Here is a 21,409-nt window from a genome sequence, read left to right as displayed (position 1 = left end):
ATTATTAAGACTAGCCTTTGGCAATTCAGCAATGTTGATAATGATATGTATGCGTTTCCAATGTAAATAACTCTCACCACTACACTCATGTGAACCCAGTTCTCATTCTTGAGATCTGAACATTTGAGATTAAGAAATAAACGTTTATACCTTGTGAGAGATCATGGGGATTATGGAAAGTCGTTTTGACGTATGATTAGCGTCATACTAAAGATCTCACTTCAGTAAGAAAGATGTTAGTCGAACTCTTTAGTATGGCACTAATAACACGTCAAAAGGATTCTGCGTGAGGTGACATCCCTGTGGCTCTAAGAATTTCTAAAAGGAAAGATAGCTAAACAAAAATTTACTGTTCCTGGATATAACTGGGTAGGGTTTACTGTTATGTCTGAGTATATGAAATGGTTCTGCGAACTCAAAATATTTTAAAAACCGGTTCTAGTGGACTGGTTGAATAGCACCATTGGCTATTGAGATGCCTTAATGAAGAATATTGGTGGACGTTTAACGTTAATTGTTAGCAAATTTATTACTTGAAACAAATATCTTAATATTTTTAAAGATCAATCACAGCAGCAATATTTAACATCATTATACATAATTTAAAACACTTTACTATTATCAATTTCGTGATAAACAAATATTACAAACGTTATATTCTCACAACGTAGGTATTAATGCTGGACTGTTACAAATTTTTAATAAATTAATAACTGTTGTTGTTATGTTTAATTGAATTGAAATATTAATTTATTAGATACAAAAATATTGTGAAAATTGAAAATTTGTCAATACGTGCTTCTCTATCACAGTAATATATTTTTTTAAAACAAGATGTAAAACTAGCTGCGCTTTCAAGCATTATAAGAGACAAGGTTTATATACAGTATGTGCCCTTTCATAACAGAGGAAACAGGATATTATATTGTCAAACCACAAGGCTATCTGCCTCAAAAACATTTATCAAAACTGAGCAAAAAACTGCTAAATAGTATTAAGAGTATAAAGATGAATATTCGTATTACGGAAAGCAACTCTTGAAACAGATGCACTTATACAAGTAGTTTGTATGTTCTTATATTATCCTTCAATACTATTATTTTAATAAATCCAACATAGAGGTGTGTCATCACAATAAAAATCATTAAAAAATGGCAGGAAGGACCACGTAGGTTTTCATCCATCTCAAAGGGCTTTTATGATTGCTTAATGGACAGATTTAAACAATTACAGAGGCAAATTCTAATAACAATGGATCAATCCTGACAGCAGTGATCTCACACGAATTGAGAGCTTCAAGAGTGAGTAATGGAAGCCTCACCACAAGCAACAAAGTTACCTCGAATACAAATAAGTACATTTCGTACCGATAAACAACAAACACATGCAGTAGTGTCCCGATTATCCGAGCTAAAATGGACCTTATCTAACTCGGATAAGCAAAAACTCGGTTAACACGGACGGATACATAGAAAATTTCGTTCATCCTTTATTATTATTGTTTATTGATTATTTCTCTTTTACATACGGTACATTACATATAATTATACATACCTACATAGATACATACATAAAGAATTAACACTAATATAGTAAATGAAATGCAGTTTGATATTGATACGTATGAAAGTAAAACCAATTACAAAACACAATGCAAATAAGGTACTGTTTAGAATAAACATTAAAAAGCTTTCATAGTCTTCTGCTTCATTAAGGTGTTTCGTTTTTGGTCCTTATATTGCACAGGCGTAGTAATATCATAATGTCTGCTGGTGCCGTGTTACCTTGCTATTCGACGTAGAACAGTGCCTTCTCAAACTGAAACTCAAGACGTGCAACAATTAAATCTCTTTCGTGTAATTGTGGCAACGTCGGTCGGAGTCGTTTTCTTTACGTCAGATTTCTTTGCTTTCTTGCTGAAACAAAAGTCTGGAAACTGCTTATTGTTGTAATCGGATTAGTTTTTAAATTTTGGTTTTTGTTTGGATTAAGCTCGGATAACACGGAACCCCTGTTAATCCAAACTCGGATAATAAGGACTCCACTGTAGTTCGATGTAAACGTTTTCTTCGAGGCTCGAAAAACGCTTTTAGACCATTTGTTTTTAGGATTCTTACAAAACGAAAATAAAAATTGTGTTTCTAATGCTCTCACATAACGCGTTATCAGGCTTCAGAAAACGCCAATAGCTTTAAAAATAGATCATGTATTCGACCTCAGGTACTTACATGTAGCTAACAGGAAGATGAATTGTACTTTTAGCAACACCATTGAGACAATTAAAGCTTGAAGTTCATCACCCCTATTTTCAAATAATTCTCAGGCTACAAAAAGATGGAATTTACTCTTGTGTGGAAGAACTGTTGGATTCCGTCAAGACAGTGTTTCCATTATACATTAAATACTATCATGAAACTATAAGTACCAATTCTAATCGATGAAACTTGTAGACAAATTACCACAATTAGTCTTTCTGTTTTAATTGTTCTTCGAAAAGTTTAAATTAATCGAATTGGCAACATTTATTTTAACCGTAAATTTTAATATCAAAAAGATATGACAAGGTTTCAAACCTAAATGTAAACACTTTAACGCACATTCGAACGGTTAGTTCCAGAATTCGTTTGCTATTAAAACTGAACCAGGTATTTTAAAAGTCATTTCGCGACAGTAGGTATGAATTCTTAGGGTGGTCCTTATTCTTCAACCTTGGATTTTCTTTTTCGTATATCAATTCAAGTAAACAAAAATGGGCTGAATTGAAAAATATTAAATAGTGCCTCAAGCGATCTAAATTTTTAATTCATTTGCAGTATAACACTATAGGTCAAGAACTTCAATATATCCATGTGAATTGGGAACTGCTTGACGGAGTGAAACTATATCTTGGAAAGGGGTAACAGGAGTTGAACCAGATCTACTACTTTGTAATAGCTTCATGGCATCCAGGGCCACGGTAGCTCAGTGGTAGATCGCTCACCTCTGGTGCATTTTGTCCTTGGTTCGATCCTAGCTCGCGCCAAGTGAGCTTTATGGTGGACAAGTACCATGTGCGTGGGTTTTCCCGTTTCCTCCCACTTTCTTCATTCCACCATATCATTCGTTTCTTATCATTACCGTCTCCTTTAGTATAGCCGGCATAACCGTTGGACGTAAAACTTAGGGATTGAATCATTAGAGATATATGAAAAGAAATCTCAGATTAGTGTTTGTGGTAAAATCTACTTCAAAACAATATGTTACATGATCCCCTTCCTTATTAGAAAATTTAGACCTGAATTCAAGAAGGCAGACTTCACGATGACCGCCATGAAGGTATTACACAGTAGTTGATGGATTTCTATATGCAATACCAGTATCTAAGATATGGAGTCACTTCCTCCAACCATTTCCAACTTAAGAAGGTTCTATTATATGCCTTTGACTCATATTATATACTCTAAATGTGTTAAAATTTTAGGTCAGTTGCGGCGCCATTTAAAATTTTACAATTAAGCTAATTTTACTCACGCGCTACTTTGGAGATTAAATGAAACCTGGAAGTCGAAAAAAAGCAGCCTAATATGTCGTATTACATAATAATTAGTACTTATTTAGGAAATCCATACAAGCATACTTTGGACAGGACGACCACAAATCCAATTGTACTCTCGGGGTATTTTTAGACAAATCCACTTAGTAGAGCAACAGAATATTAGGGAGTAATTGGCGGGAGGTATTTCAAGTTACTAAGTCTTAAAATTCCTTAAAGAATTGCTTGTTTGCTTGTTCTTCAAGCATAATGGTTAACTCATCAGGACGGTACGCAGAAAATCCCGGGTTCGAGTTGTGGTCCAGTCGTGCACTTTTCCACTCTGTGTACAACTGAATTCACACCTGTAGGAGAGTTTATATCTTAAACATTGATCGTTGCCTCCAGTCGTTTATATAACAGTACAACTGTCAAAGGTGTTCTGAATAACATTTGATTGTCCAAAGTTGTAATATAAACCATGTGGTCTGGGTGAAAGAACACTGACTTCAAGAGTGAGAGACTGTATGGCTGCTCCGGGAACTTACTAGGTAGCGTAGTTGTTAACGCATCGTTACTATACACCGGAGATCTCGGGTTTGTGTCCTGGTACAGTTATGCACTTTTTCACCTTTTGTGTATCATTGAGTAGTAATAGTCACTAAGTGAAAGGATGAAGTGCATGTTTATAAACAGTAACTAAGAATTCTCACAGGTTAACAGATTGAAAATTACAAAATCTGTGGACGGTTTCAAACTACTCCTCAACTCTTCTTCAATGTATCTGTCGAAACATACAAGTATTTCCCAAGAACTTTTCATTACCCATATTAGGATGAAAATGAATTCTTAGTATCGAGCTACATATTTAGGAAATGGTAAATGAACATGATCTCTGCTATCAGTAAAAGTTTAGCTATTTTAATTTGTTCCGAGTATTGAAAGTACGAAATCACATAATACATATTTATGCTAAGAAGTTTGTCTTACGTAACTTAAATTAACATCAAAGAAGAGGAGTCTCATGCCACACTACCATAAATGAACCTTTTGTGTCTTTCTTATCCCTTTAAATTGTTCCTGATGGTATTGTAAGGCAGCAAGCACTATTGTTCTTTCCCCTATTTCAATGAACTTTGTCTCGAGACGTTGGTATTTTACAGAGATAATTCCTACGTTTTCTCTGCGAGGAAGGACGTGGTTTTATCTGAGGCCATGTGAGCTTATGATAGATAACACCGTGTACGTGTTTTATTAGAGATTTTCCATTTCCTCCCTTATTCTTATAATAAAAATTCATTTATATTCACTCGCTCTCCTTAATCACCAATCTCCTTTAGCGTAAGGGGCAGAACCATGTTTCTTAAAACTTAAATGTTTCTTTGTATTTTTCACATCTTTTTTTGTATTAGTGCATATTCTGCAGACTTACCTTTACCTTCTTCCATATTTTTGCATGCTAAAGAATATTCTTAAGTTTATTCTCTGTATTCCTACAGAGAAATAAAATATATTCTTTCCAAGTCCAGAAAATCACATGCCCTGTTTCTCTGCTGATTTTTCAATCACTTTAATTTCCACCTTTTTAAAACGGAAAATTTCAAGATTCCTTAATTTTCCCATTATATTTGAATAATGTTTAATATGTTATATCCAAATAATAGAATAAACGCATTATTTAGCATGTATAAACCTTTTTTTATTTCAGAGATTGAGGAGCTCTTTCTGCAGTGGAAATTGTGAAAAATGGCGTCCTCACCGCGAGGTCGTAAGTATAATTATGTACCGTTTCTATATACGACACCAAAATTGAATCGAATATATTGTGTTTTTAATTTGACAGGTCTGTTCTTACAATTATTGTTATCTTTTGCCACTCCGATTAATATAGTTTCAATTGTTTTTGAGTCGCTTCTTTTTATTTTCAGTGAAGGAACAGTTTAAGATTGAGTAACATATTTTTTTTTTTATCAATACATTTTACCAAAATGGCCAGCAATATCGTGTGATATTGTACACTGTGTTATTTCCTCATGAGGGTTTGTGAAAGTTTGTGATATGACAAATCTACGCCAGCACACATCACATTCTTTTCGAGGTGAACCTAGAAATTATAAGCTCGATTGACGGTATTGGGACAAACATCTCCAGAAAGGTTTTCAACTTGTTTGTCGAGTATATAAATACGTACATAATCAGTAGGAGTGTATATATGCTTTACTTTGTACTTGTTGCGTAAATGGGAGATATTACGAATTACATGTATAAAGTATAACCGTTATCATGAAAACCTTATTAAAAATTTCAAATTCTGTATCCTATACTCGGGTACATAAGGTCCATTAACACTTTAACGTTAAGCCTATCCCAGTATTTACAATTCCAAATAATGTTCCTAACGACTAAAGTGGTTTATAACTAACTAACTGACTAACTCTATGTCCTATGGAACCCAGAGATTCAATGCTGCGTTCACAAAAGCTCTCGACTAAATTGTATCCTTAGCTAGCTGGATCCAGTTTCTATATTGTATTCTTATTTCTGCGAGATTCATCTTAATATTGCCTCCCAGTTACGCCTATGTTTTCCTAATGGTCCTCTTCCAATTGGTCTTCCAGTTAAGACTTCGAAAGCGTTCTACTTTCTTACATTTTGCCTACTTGACCTACCCACCTGAACCTCCTACACTTGATGACCCTAACAATGTTTTGTAAACGGTATAAATTATGCAGTTCCTTGTTATGAAGTTCCCGCTATTCCCCATTCCCGTTTCTCTTGGGTTCGAACATTCGTCTTAGGATCTTGTTTTCAAACACTTCCAGTCCACGTTCTCCCCTCAAAGTAAGCGACCATGTTTCGCAACTATATAGCACAACAGGCATGATCATCCTTTTATATATTTTAAGCTTCAAATTCCTGGACAGAATTTGCTTTGAATAATACCATGAATTCCCTGCTTTTATTCAATATTTCTTCTTCAATATGGTTCTCGTCTGTTAATATTGATCCTAGTATTCATTGAAAGTATCCATTTTATCGAAGGTATTATTTGATATTTTAATACATCCATAATTTGCCTTTGCCATATTACGATCCCGACGAATTTGCTATGTAGTTAGTTTTCTCTGCATTTACTTCTAAACCAATATCCCTGCAAGTGTTTAATAAGACCTGCGCATTTTTTTCTATTGTTCTCCTGTTATCCCCTTAATTTACATTATCAGCAGTCGCCATAATCTGGTGAATACCATTCAACTCTAGGCCATGGTTGCTATCTTTGGTTTTCCTTATAGCGTATTCCAGGACGAAGTTGAATAATACTGGCTCCTTGTTTTAAGATATATTTCGACGTGAAGGCTCGTTTTCAACAATTTTCCTACTCATACTTTACTTTACATTAAAACATATCTTAATTAATCTAATTAGCTTTGTCGGTATTCCAAATTCTGTAAGAATGTTGTACAATGTTTCTCTTCTAACCGAATCGTAAGCAATAAGTAGTTGATGTACCGGGGTATTGTATTCCCTCTTCTTTTCGAGTATATAAATATTTGGTCGATAGTTGATTGATTTCGTCTAAATCCACACCAATAGTTCCCAATAATTTCATTTGGGTTTGGCAGTGGCGTTTTTAGGATTTGGTTTCGGGGGGACTATGTACAACATGTTAACAAATACATATATTTTTCCGTACAAATGGTAAGAAGGATTATTGCTGTACCTGGATTTTCGGGGAAGGGAGACTTGGGTCAGATAGTTAGCCTCCTAAATACGTCATGGGGGTATGGGGTCAATTTAACTAATAGAATTAAAGTATTTTTATATGATTTATTTTATAATGTGTCTTTAAACACGAGTCAAATGAAAGTCGCTTTTCAAATTTAAGTCGGTGGAAAAAGAATTGCTTTTAGGCTCCAACTTTAATATATATATATAAAAAAAAGAAGAATGAGGTGAAAAGAAAGAAACTTTCGAACATAAGCAGCAAAATATATTAACAGATATGAGTACTTCAAGTGTTGGTTTACCTTCTGTTCTATGATGTTCTAACAAATGTAATATTACTCTGTCGTAAAGTACTGACATTGTAAAGAGATGTGATCTTACTTTGTTCTTTGAGATATTCAACCCTTGTAGAGTCGAAAACCGCTTTCTATTATCAACTTCCTATGAAAAACATGGAAAGGATGATATACACATTTCTAGAAAATACCATTTTCTTTGTTTTAACCTACTAGTTTTGGTTGTCTTTTGGTAAAAGTTACTCTTTGGTTCTTTTTCTCCGACGAAGGTAACCGGGCAAGGACATAGCATGATGACACTTGAATTGATAGCGCAACAATTAACAAATCCCGTAAAGCATATGTTCAACCATTGTTGTGTATTTGTGGTTATGATATTGCTCCTACTTACATTTCCTCTTTTTAATTGATCTACATTAAAAATATAAATTACGTATCAAATTTGCGTCTTAAAATCATCATATTTTTCTGTATGATATTTGTGTTTTGACCGTCAACCAAATTACAATATGCAATAGATATATTATTCTTTAATTTCCACCCCTGTCTCTGGCATAAAAGCAGAAAAATGAGTGAAACCTAAGAGAATTCCTATGAATCTAGGATAAATTCTTTGGACTTAGTCACTGGAGGGCAGTCTTAGTTTTTGTGAACAGAAGTGTACCATTAAAAGAAGAAACTAAACTGTAAAATTATTAATCTAAAATGGTTTATACGTATTATAATAACTTCCTCTTGCATTGATCTAGGGTTACCGTTGGTAAACCTGGTATCCCATAATATATGCCCCTGAAATACGTCAGGATTTCTAGAAAACGTCATTGTAACAGTCAAAAATAGCTGTTCCTTTTGTATCAGTTAGTTTCAATTGCCCTATACATAATTTACAATTTTGTATAGTTCTGAGTAAAACTGAATTTATACATCCAACATGTTTTTTGTCAATAACCTTGGAACGATATTGATGCAACTTTGTTTGATGTAAACTTAATCTAATTCTCTATGTATTCCACTGGTTCAATTAATTCGGAAGTTAGTGACATAGAGTCTACAGGTTGTAGCAGGGTCGCCCACAGGGGGGATGTATGGCGCAAGCTGCGCCATTGAGAAAAATTTTGGGGGGGATTTTACTCTACTTTCGAACTAGCAATTTTACTGTCGGAATAGCATTAAAATACGATTTTGAGAAGCTAATTTTCAAAAATTTTCCGGGGGGAACCCCCGCAGTGACGACGCCAGAGGGGGGCAAGGGGGCAAGTGCCCCCCTAGTAGCTACTTCTGCTCCCCTGACTGCCACCTAGACTGCCCCCCCCAGACTCCTACAATCTTTAAACATTCTACATGTAGTGTTTCATATCAGTATCATAACCAATCTAATTGTCAAATTGTATTCTACTTTCCATTTATTTACTACGTGGCAGATTAGTCCTCAAGCTTTCTTCTTTGAGCGTATGGGTATGCACATATATTTCTGTTTTTTAATTTAGCGCCTTTTGAGGTAAATTTTAGTTATACTTCTTTCTTATGATTTAATTATTGTGCCTAGCGAACAATAGTAGATTTTGTCGACTTGTTTTATTCTCATTGGATCAACTTCGATTGGAAACAAAAGAGAGGTAAAACCAGTTACGTAACTTGTTTGTATTTATCCAGGTTTGAAGTTTTCAGTTTCGTATTTTGTTTTATTTAAAGGTTCTATACTTGTTTTTTCTGAAACATTATTCTCGGCTTTCAATATTCAGAGGATGTGCTTATAACAGCTTCGTTTGCAACTACCACGGCTTAATTTTTTGAAGGGGATAAAAAGAGTTGTGTTTTCCCTTCCTGCAAATGATGATAATAAATTTATGAAATTAAATTGATTCCCAATAAAACGTATTGTCAGAGTCTGATCTTTCGTTAGTAATTGGTATATACTAGTGCTCCCTTACTTATTTTGTTTCAAAGTACTGGCGTGACGTCTACCATATTAACTAGGAACTGTTGAAAAATTCGTAGCCCAACCCAGAAGGAGTGCACGTGGAATGGTGAAGTTTTACTTCTTCTACACTTCCCCCGGAGTCAATATACTACCTTGTACAGTGCTCCAGTTTTTGCAGAAAAGTTTTAAAATCTGAAGATTTCCTCGCACCACTGTTCGTAACACTATCCCTATCAGATCTAAAATGGCGTCCTTTCAAGTGTTATTTAAGTTTGGGAAATAAGTACACGTAATAGTTAGACGGAGCTAAATCTGCGGAATAAGAATTATCTAGACATTGAAATCCTAGATTATGCAATGTCAGTTGTGTTCGCAGGGGCTTGATGGACAGTTGTATTCTCCTGAAGGAACAGAATTCCTTTCTTTCCATTTTCTGCGGCGTTGAACTTTGAATTTTTCTTTCAGTTTTGTAAGTAATGTAGAAATTCCTTATTAAATATCTGACCATTGCGGAGGTAGTCTATGAGTACGACTCCATACTTATCCCAGAAGAATATTACAAACAGTTTCTCAACCTACTTCTGTGTCTTGAACTTCTTGGGACGAGGGAGAAATGAGTGCTACTACTCCATTAACTGTTGTTTCGTTTCAGGATCATAGCGACACAACCATATTTCGTTCATGGTTACTATTCGTGAGCGAAATTGATCAGCATTACGGTCAAATTGGAAGAAGACTTCTCTTAATGCCGTCACTCTTTTATTCTCCTGATAGATTTTTTGGAAACCCATTATGCCGAGAACTTGCGCATACAGAAACCATTCTGAATTATGCTACGGACGAGTTCCAAAGAAATACTAAGAATCTCTGACACAAGGTTTGCTGAGAAGGTAAAAACTGAGAAAGCGGGGTGCAGTCAGACCTCAGACTATAATAAGTATATCGTGAGTTTACTATACATTTTAAAAACTATATAAATAATAGCTTAAATTATTTTTGTCACTTAAAAACTGGGGTGTCCTAGGCCCTCCGGCCCCGGGCTGTATCCACCACTGGCTGAAATGCTGCAATTTTCAAGAATAATGTCACAAATTGCATCCATGATTTTGGGAAGAGTCATTGCTTTTAATCATCCTGGATGTAAAGCATAATTTGTTGAGAAATTGTCACGTTTATACTAAATCACTTACTTTTTCACCACTGTATATAACGGAGGAGAGTCCCGTGGTGTTTCACTGATTTCCTAATTAATTTACTTCGATGACTTTCCTTGATGCAACAAAAATGTTATAACATTTAGGATCTGGATGTTCGTGAAATTCGCTGTTTGGGCACACAATCACTTCAGAGGCCTGAGAAACAATAAGAATTTCATTATTAATATGAAAATTTGTATTTGTACATACAGAGATATGTTTGTTTTTCTAAACTACGGTTTCATTTTGTACCTAGTACCTACACCCCTTCTGGATTGGACTACGACATTTTCAGCAATTCCTTGTAAATTCTCTCTCTCTCTCTCTCTCTCTCTATATATATATATATATATATATATAAAGAGAGAGAGAGATACGTAGCATATAGCACCACACGAATGTGTTACTTGTAGCATACGCGAAAGTAATTCAATTTATGTTTACGCTGCAAAAGTTTCATTGAAAAATACTTCATGTGCAGACGTTACTTATTTGTTAGTTACAAATTTTACTTGAAATAAGTTTAATTAATAATCATATTAGGTAGGTCTAATATGAAAACAGCAACGAAATACACAATGTAATGTAAAATAAGTCAGACATAATAAATATGTCATTTTTGGTATGGCAAATAGCCGCCCCCTCGAAAATGTATCTGCCCCTCCTTTGCCCCCCTAAGAACTTAAAGCTGGCGTCGTCACTGAACCCCCGTACCCCTGCTTCGATACTCGATGAATGAAGTACCGCGCAAGTAGCAGTATGAAAGGAAAGGTTGGTTCGTTTTAAGAGAGAAGGGCCGCCCACAGGAGGGATGATTGGTGCAAGTTGTGCCATGGAGAAAAAAATTGAGGGGAATAAAAAAATTGGGGAAGAATTGTAATCTAATGTCGAATAAGTAATTTTGCTCTCGTCAGAATAACATTGGAACACGATGCGATTTTTTTTTTAAGTCTCGAGAATGAATACCCCTACCCCCTGCTTAGAAACTCTATGAATGAAGTACCGCGCAAGTTGCTATATGAAAGGATGGGCTGGTCAGTTTATCGCTTTGTGGATACATCTGGATCAGTCTGGATCAGTGGGTGAAGAAAGGATTCATTAGGCCTTACAGGTGTTTGTTGAATATGTCTGGTTTTCCATACCTAACAATATTATACCAGATACTTCTGTCATTACCAGCAACGAGTTGCTCAGCAAAGAGGATTATGAGTAAAGTAAAGATTGTAAAAAATAGACTAAGAAGCAGCATGGGAGATGTATGGCTCTCCGACATGCTTGTCCTTTCTTCCGAAAAAGACATTTTAGAATGCATTCCCAACAGCGATATTATAGACAAATTTGCTTTGTCGAGTGAGCAAAGAAAAAAATTATTACTCTATAAAGGACATCAAGGGTAGTTTAATGTCACCACCACGACCAGTAATAATTTAATCCGACAAAATCATTCCTGTAAAAAAAAAAAAAAAAAAAAAAGTATGAGCGGCCTTAAAAAGAAGTGAAATCACAAAAATGAGCGCCAAGTTCTGGTGAACAACAGTTACAAGCACTCAAGGAATCACTTTCAAATTTAGATTTGAAACTTGCCTATGTTCGGTTGAAAATTATAAAGTAGTTTGACATAATTGTGAGCTAGTGGTAACCATACAGACAACAGCCAAGTTGCAAATCTAAATTTGAAGTGAGCCAGTGAGTGTTTGTAACTGTTGTCCACCAGAACTTGGCGCCTATTTTTAAGGCTACTCATACTTGGCTCTTTTACAGGAATGTTTTTTTTTTTTTTTTTTTTATGGATATCACTTCTTTTTGTAGGCTAATTTAGAGGATAACATTTTCTTTTGGTATCAAACTCAATAACTTGTAACTTGCGTCTTACTTTTCATGTAAAAGGGAATTATATCAATATTTTGTAAAGAAAAAGTACTACTAATTGTAAAAAAAGAATACCTGTGCCATACACAGTGTGTAGAAGTTTTTATACCCTTCAAATGAAATATTTGAGTTTTACGTCCCACGCTTATGCCGATTAGGCTAAAGGAGACGGTGATGATGAGAGATGAGTGAAAAGGTGGAATGAAGAAAGTGGGAGGAAACGGGAGAACCCCGAGAAAACCCACGAGCACGGTGTTTGTCCACCACAAAGTTCACTTGGCGGGGGCTGGGATCGAACCCGGGACCCCAAGCACCAGAGGTGAACGCTCTACCACTGAGCCACCGCGCCCCCTGTTTTTATACCCTTCAATATCCTTATAGAACATACTTAGTATTGTACACTACCAAGACTACTAATAAAAGTAATGCCATTTTTATAATCACTACTGCCCCTACTACTACTACAAGCATTCTATAATACTACTACAGGAAATAAAAGCAACAAAAAAATAACAATTACTAGTACTATAAAAACTACTGCTACACTGGGCAATTGTTTTTAGAGGACTTGAGTTTTGAGGAGGGAAGAGATTATTAGTTTTGGGGGGAGTGCGCCATCAGCTTTGGGGGGGATGGGCACCCCTGGGTTGTAGGGTGGTTTACTCACGACTGTACCACGTTTCTGGAGACGTATTAGAGAAATGGTGGTGTACTATTCTTGATACATTTAAAATAAAAACATAACGACTAATTTTATCTTTCTTTTCAGCTGGTAATAGTCCACCACCAACACACCGAAGACATTCTCCAGAACTTCCAGCCGGTTACCGACCACCTATTTAACCAGGGATCATCGGCACCACCTCCAGGGAGAGTAATGTTCGAACTGACAGGTACGTATTACATACATATGCATGTATGTACATTGTACACGCCAACTAGTTCAATTGACTCTTTATTGAATTGAGTTTATAAAGGCAATTAGAATGATATTGTTGATCTAGTTTTAAATATTCTGTGCCCTAGTCTAAATACTAGCTCATACCTTTGGTGTAAGAAGTCCTGGGTTTGAGCTCAGGTAAGAAAGGATCGAACACCCAACGGTGGTTTAGCTCTTTCCTTAAACTGTAAACTTGGTAATATAGCCCCAGGCCCGTATCCCCGGGGGGGGGCAAGAGGGGGCCGGGCCCCCCTAAGTTTTGGCTGGCCCCCATAAAATTTCACGGTAGGCTTGCAAATGAACTATAATATGGTGATGAAGTATAATATGGTTGGGTCGCCCCCCCCCCCTAAATTTTGGGGCTGGCTACGGGCCTGTATAGTCCCTAATTTTAGAGGTAAAGTTTCTAATATAGCTCCTATTCTTTATTTTCTGATAATTGATTTTTTAAAATTTCTTGAACGAGACTTTATACTAATTTTAACTATAACATTTCATATACCAAATATTAAAATTCAAAACAGTCTAAACAGGTTAAAAAAAGTGGTTTTAAAAATTGAAATCAAGTCATATTGTAGTGGGAAAAAAAATATAGAATTGTATTGGTAATACCGTATAAGCCCCTTCTAGAAATAAATAAAATAACTATTTTAGAAATATGCATGATAAGTTTATTTATACAAGTAATATTTTATTCATAACAAACCATTAAAAATATTATAATGGGAAAACCATCAAAAAGTTCATTACAGAGCCATTGAAAATTCATTGTACCAATGAAGGGAAAGATACATTAAAATATATTGAAAGTGTCACTATGAACTATTTTTTTAAATCAGTTTTCTGTGTAATGAATATTTTCAAATATTACAAATGTAAACATTCTTCGAGCTTCCAGTGCAGTTGTTGTGTGCCCACATTTCGCAGATAACACATAGCTCCAATATTTCGCCTCAGTTATTTCCCAAACATAAGACTGTCTGATCGACATTTTAGCCTATATTCTATCTGCATAGTAATTCTTTTAATATACTTAGCTTGCAGGATATCAATCATATTGTTGGCTGCCTCTTTAATAAAGCAATTTGCTCTAGAAAACGAGCTCGTAGCAAGTTTCAAAACAGATAAAAAAATTCCTATGATGAGTTATGAAGTTATCAAATTCTACCACCAAATCTCTCTTCCGTGATGAGTGATTATTCCCATACCTTTGCAACAGTATGTTACGATCTTTTAGCAAATTCAACGTTGAAGTGCGCGTAATTGTGATAGGAATTATTATAAAATGATATTTATATCTTAGTCTCTTAAGGCTAGGGACATGATATGTGTGTCGGTGATTTTTGATATCTGACCTAGATAAGAACAAAAACGGAGTTAGTTTGGTTCTTTAAGATATCAATACCGTATGTGGCGTTCTCATCAGGACGAATGAAAAATTTTGTCGACAGTAATACGTGAGGGGTATTTGGTAATATGAAATAATGTCTATAAAAGTTTCGCCAATTTCTTAATTGTTATGTCACATGTCGAACGTAAGCGGAGAACTGGCTTGGCCAACAGCAGAAAGGCTTACCATTACTGATGTATTTGCGCTCTGACCAGCTGCGCGAAGAAGCCTCTGTCATGATTCAGAGACCTTCCTGTTGCATACGAAGGCAAATTCAAAAACTCACACTCAAATTTAAACACAGCAAAGACCAAAACACTTCTAATTTGTACTTGGTGATAGAATTCAAGGAGCATGATATTTTATATATTTTCTCCTAATTTTCATACAAAAAAAACGTGTTAATTTTTATAGCTTGAATAAAGATCCTTTGTTACCGTTATCTCCTCATTAATTTTGTAAAGTTAATTGTGTTACATTGTTTGAACTTTTGGACCTCTCAGTATTGATAATGCAGAAACTGTTTATTACGTTTGTTTGTTTTATTTTGCAGGCGGAGGTTGGATGCCTCCTCCGCATGTAATCCCCAATTGTCCATCGGGATGGGAATACCTTACAACGATTGATCATTTCCTAATTCATCAGGAAGTAAACATTATAGAAGGTATTTTTAATCTCTTGTTTACACGAACATTTAAAACTACTGGAATGTGAAAGTAAAGCTCCATACTGGGCCTATTTCACCATTGAACTTCGCAACTTTTCACTTTGCGCTTTGCAATTTGCAATAAGATTTATGTTCGACGAAAAAATATTTCTGCAAAGCGAAAAGTGAAAAGCGCAAAGACAAAAGTTGCAAAGAATTTGCATAAATATCTGACTTTTGTTCCATCATCATCTTAAAACTGAAAAGTGTAAAGGAAGAGTTTGCAAGTTGTGTCGTATTTTGCAAAGAGAAGTTTCGCTTTGCCTGAATGATTGACTAAGAGCCATTGTCGTTTGAAAATGTTTCAGAGGTTATTATGTTCATCAAGTGATGAATCAAGTGAGGATGCGACTCCTAAGAAAGTGTATAAAAGCACAACCAACTTCCATGGCATGAATTTACTTCAGTATAAGAATTCTGTCGTATGACACGTGAGCGAGTAAAATTCGTATTGGAGCACATTGGGGAACATAAACGAAGTAGCACTATAATTACTCACAGGCAGATGCACACTTGGCAAACACACAAGGGAAAACACTCTTCAGGTGTATAGCACAGGACAAATGTACCAAAACTCATATTGAGATAACATATTCCTATTTTTAATTAACTGATTTATATTGTGTATATTTTACTATACAACAATAATTGTCGCTGAGACCCAACTAAATTCATAATTTATTAGGTTTGTTGGAAGACACAATACCAACTACGGAAGTGTAAATAAATAGTCTTATATAAAATGCATTCAGTAAACATACCCTTTTTAAGTTATTCTGCAGTTGTTCATAATAAACTAACTTGTGCGTCATGAAAGCGATTGCGAAATACCTACTTGCAGAAACATTTGCTTAAGAACAAATATGACTCAAATAACATTTATGAAACCGGTACTTCAGCATTTCATGGTAAGAATTATCACTAACTTGTTAAATACTAGAAGGACTCAGTCTAAATGAAATAATAGGAACACACTTACTTCACTGGAACACATGAATTAACTCAATTAATAATTACTAGTTTACAACAGAAACGTTACTTATTCATTACTCAAGGATTTTAACATTTTTGTCTTGTATGTCGTTCATAGAAAGTCTAGTCATACTCTAGAATAAAATTCCCAGTATGCACTGTAATTTGTGACTCTACATATTGTTCTTCACCTTTCAATTACAATCATATCTCGGAACTCTTTCTGTTCATGAATGGAAATTTTTCAAGGACTTTGCAACTTTCCAGTTGCAGAACATCAAATTGCAAAGTTCTTCAAAAATACCGGCAATAGTGGAACTCAAACACTCTTCACTTTAGAAATTTTGCAAAGTGGAAAGTTGCAAAGTTCAACAGTGAAATAGGCCTTTGGTGTCTCATTTCGTTCTACTTTGCGCCAAAGTAATATGCGTTTCAGTTATCGATACTAATATAACCGTTACAATGGTTTCCAGATTTTGCATTGCGTAGCAGTCTGCTTAATGGCAGTAGCGTATACTGGTTTGATGACTTACGACTCGCTCGGGAGAGTAATACTTCGGGAAGTACGTCTTTTCGCACGCTATCTTAGCAGCTGTTTTAAGTTGGCCCCAAAAATTTATATCAAGGTGGAACAAAACGAGCACTGCGGGGATTCTAACCCGTTCCTACTCCTCCTACTACTAGTTGTACTAGTACTACTTATCTGCACAAAAGTAAGTAAACCACTTTTTTGAGTATTATTTTCATCTTATTTTAATGAAAAATGTGTAATGAAATTTTTTTGAAAAATAAGAACTTTCCTTGGGCTGGGTTTGAACCCACGCCAAAAGCAATTTCAGTTACTAGCACGTAGCGCTAGCACACAGCCAGAAGGACCGACAGCAGCAGACCTTCGATTTCTGCTATATGAATGGTACGTGGCATGAAATGGATAACCCCAACCAATTAGAAACGTGTATTTCGTTCCTACTTCCGGGAGCATTACTCTTCCGAGCTAGTCCTAATGACTTGGGCTACCACTAACCTTTATAACATTTGTACACTATTATTATTATTATTGTAGTTCAGTTTCCACGTTATTGTACTGTCTTCAAAATAAAAAAAACGTTGCAACACACTTTCCTTTTAGTAAGTAGATAAATACGATTTTCTCTCCACTAGCAAGACATATATTAACTTATTAGTACTACGGAACAACGATCGCACATTTCTACCTATTCTCTTCCTTGAAGTAACCATATATTTTGCTTTGGACAGGGGTAATCCTAAACACCAGAGAAAATGGAAGCTAAAAGAGTAATAAAGAACACTGAAATAAGCAATTATCCAACAATGAATTCTCAGTCTGTAAAAGGCTTGACAACGAAACGCAAATAATGAAACACACATTTATAACGGTTATACAAACTATCGCAAAATTCTGTAAAACACAAAAGTTTTGTTGCGTTGGCGCAAGCCGCTAATGAACAAGGCTCAAAAGATGTCCTAGACAATTCCCAGAGATTTCCAAAATGCCTCGTCATTCCTCGTGTAATTTCCCTTTACTCTTCGCTCACGCCATAGAAACCGATTTCTCCAGAGGAAACTGCTGTTACCTGGCAGCCCGTTCGTACACTGTGGGCGGAGATGGAGTGAAGGGAAATGTGACATAACGATTTTTGCTATTATACCTAGAGAGCGGCAACTTCTGCGTTGTCGTGTCGAAACTCTCTAATGACAGCGAGACAGACTGCATGCGAGGAAAATACTTGATCGTTCTCAGTACGTAGATTTATCAGAAACTTGTATCATTGAAAGAAAATACTAAAGCTTAAATTTATCAATATAATTTAGTTTATATTAGAATAACTTTATTTTGAAATATCCCAGGGCTACCACCGGTAGGCCCGTTAGCTCACAAAATACGCTACTGCTTAATGACCCCTGCCTCAGGACCCATAGATCCTGGTCCGGGATCAGTGACCTACTTGTACCTAGGATCACACCCTCTAAATTTGGCAGGGGTACATTGACACATCCTAAATTTCGGGAGGAATACCTTGGACTAACCCCTTTAAATTTTGAAATTTGGTAAGTTTTGAAATTTAGTATGGTAGCAAAGGACTGGAATATGTACCTCTGTAAGTTTCGGAAGTCCATGTGATTCCGATCTATTGTAGAAAATTGCCAGAAATGAAAATTTCTAAGGTTTTTAACCTATATTATCCTTTTGGGTAGTACAGTCAATAAGTAAATTAAGCCGAAAAAATCATAAGCTGAAAGTTCGCATATACCTTTGGTAAGGTGTATATAACAACATACTAAAAGTCCTGAAATATCCGGTTACGCGCTTGGCCGCCAAAGTGTGCTTTTTCTAAATAATAACTGGTTCTGACTTCAATAGCTATAATTCACGTTGTATTTGTACTATTGCTGTTATTTTTACTTCATTCGAATAAAAAGGGCTACGCTTACACATCAGGTATTACGCTTACTAGTTTGCTTCACATGCGGGAAGTAACGGAGGAATTTTCTTTTAAACATTCTCAAAATTTCCCTTCCTCCAATTAGTTTTCTTATATATTAGCCCAGAAAAAAATCATAACAAGCTGAAATTTTGCACATACACTTTGAGAAGGTGTTCATACCATCATACTAAACGTTCTGAAATATCTTTTGCCGGGTTTGGGCGCCATATTGGAAAATGGCCGCCAAGCCGTGTTTTTTTTAAAGGTATTAACTTGTTCTCACTTTAATAGCTATAACTCACGTTATATCTGCACTATAGATATTATTTTTATTTAATCCGAATAACAAAGGATTAGGTTTGCAGACCATGCATCACACTTACCACTTTACTGCACATGTAGGAAGTAAGGGAGAGATTTCTTTTTAAAAATCACCAAAATTCCCCTTGATCCGATTAGTTTTCTTATACATTAACCCAGAAAAAAAAAAACATAATAACCTGAAATTTTACAGATACCTTGGAAAAGGTGTATATAACAAATATTAAAAGTCCTGAAATATCCGGTGACGGGTTTGGCGTCCATATTGGAAAATGGCTGCCAAACCGTTGTTTTAAAGGCAATAACTGGTTCTCACTTCAATAGCTATAACTCACGTTGAATTTGCACTATTGATTTTATTTTTACTTCACTTGAATAACAAAGAACCAGCGGCGTAGCGTAACGGAACGCCAGTATTCCCGGCATCCCCTGTTAATAAGAAAAAGTATGTATTTCATTATATATAAATTGTTTGCTTGTAATTATCACAATTATTTCCACTGCATTCTTCTGGAAGCGCTCTCTCGCCTTACTTTCACAAGCAGAACCTACGCATGCGCGTCACTCAGATGCACATTTTCTGTCTTTCCTCTTGTCGTATGCGATGTTCCGTGGGCTTCCAGGAATATTGCAAGCATCAGGGTTTTCGTTTGCTTTCTGTCGACTGCGAATGCCCAACTACTTGCTTTCTCACACCTCTTCATCACTTGCAACTCTACATTTTGCTTTAGATATAAACTGGTGTATTCTCAAATATTTCCAAAACTCTATATATTTTGGACTAATCTATAGTTTTTGTACAGAACGTACGAGCGCTAACATCAAGGAGATAGAACAAAACAGAAATGGTTAGTTCAATGCCTTTTTGAAGCATGTAGGTTATGTAAATAATAGTATAAAAATAGTTATGCTTTAATCGTAGGTAATGCATCGTAATTGTAATCGTAATTAAAAGCAAACTATTAATCTTCATCATAAATACGTAGTATGTCCAGTGGTGTAGCCAGAAACTCTTTGAGGGTGCTCACACACACAAGCATATATATATAAACCATTCTATAGAATCACGGTCACCGACCTGGTAGGCCAAGAGAGCCAGCACTCCCTGCCCCTCGCAAAGATTGCTTGGCCCTTCAGTTACTGGCAGAAATCACGGGTGGATGAGGGGAATATGCTCCCTCCAATCATGGAACAGGGGGGACTGTCTCCCACAATAATCCGATTTGAAATTGTCATGATTTGTATCCGTATTTCATTCATTCATTTCTCATAATCACCGTCTCCTTTAGCCTAACCGGCATAACCGTGGGACGTAAAACTCAAAGATTTCATTTCATTTTCATAAATTTTAATGTGGATCATTGTGGATGCGTAAGTAGGAACATACCAATTATAAATATGCATCTATTCTGATTTCAGAATGTATTCACGGCACTGATTTGTAATACTAATATGTACCACTACTTCATCTACATGGCCTGATATACAACAGGTTTACCTCAGAAATCAGATTCATCTACCGTAATATCAGTCTCATCTTTCCACACCTTGCAGAATAAGGCTCAAATCTGCCCGACTCCCAATGTTGAAGACAACTCTGCACCCCTGAACCACCACAGCATTGTTTTTCAACTTCATAAATATTTTGAACTCAGCTAATATCTATCTATCTATCTATCTATATATATATATATATATATATATATATATATATATATATATATATATATATATTATGGGAACGATCTTACTCGTCCCCCGATTGCTGAAGACACATTTACGCCACTGACTTCAGTATCTGGATATCTGACAACGAAATACATACGGTAACATGGGGGAAATAAAACGAAGATGAAAACAAATATGATTTTAAACCATTAAAAAACTGTCATTGAACACCAACTCAGTGTTTAATCTTTGATTTTCCTTTAATCTTCTTCCCTGTTATTGAACCTGATAAGTCTGTTATATTCAATGTGGTGAATGATTAAGTTTTTGACTCCCGAGAAATAATGCCCAGCTCTAACCATCTTCAGAGAAACGATGCAATAACCTACTCTCAGGGACGCAAGACAAAGACGACATACATAACAGCACAGGCCAAGTATATTACT

The 21,409-nt window shown here is 35.6% G+C and overlaps 1 protein-coding gene across 1 annotated transcript in view; it reads right to left on the bottom strand.

The window, feature by feature from the left end:
* LOC145684361 (uncharacterized) overlaps positions 1 to 21,409 on the bottom strand; it is an 83,835-nt gene that overhangs the window by 30,463 nt on the left and 31,963 nt on the right. The gene's annotated exons all lie outside the window — the stretch shown is intronic.

Source organism: Thermobia domestica, chromosome 4, assembly GCF_964235325.1.
Source record: "Thermobia domestica chromosome 4, izTheDome1.hap1.1, whole genome shotgun sequence".
Taxonomy (NCBI): Eukaryota; Metazoa; Arthropoda; class Insecta; order Zygentoma; family Lepismatidae; genus Thermobia; species Thermobia domestica.
This window is presented reverse-complemented; position numbering and strand designations above follow the sequence as displayed.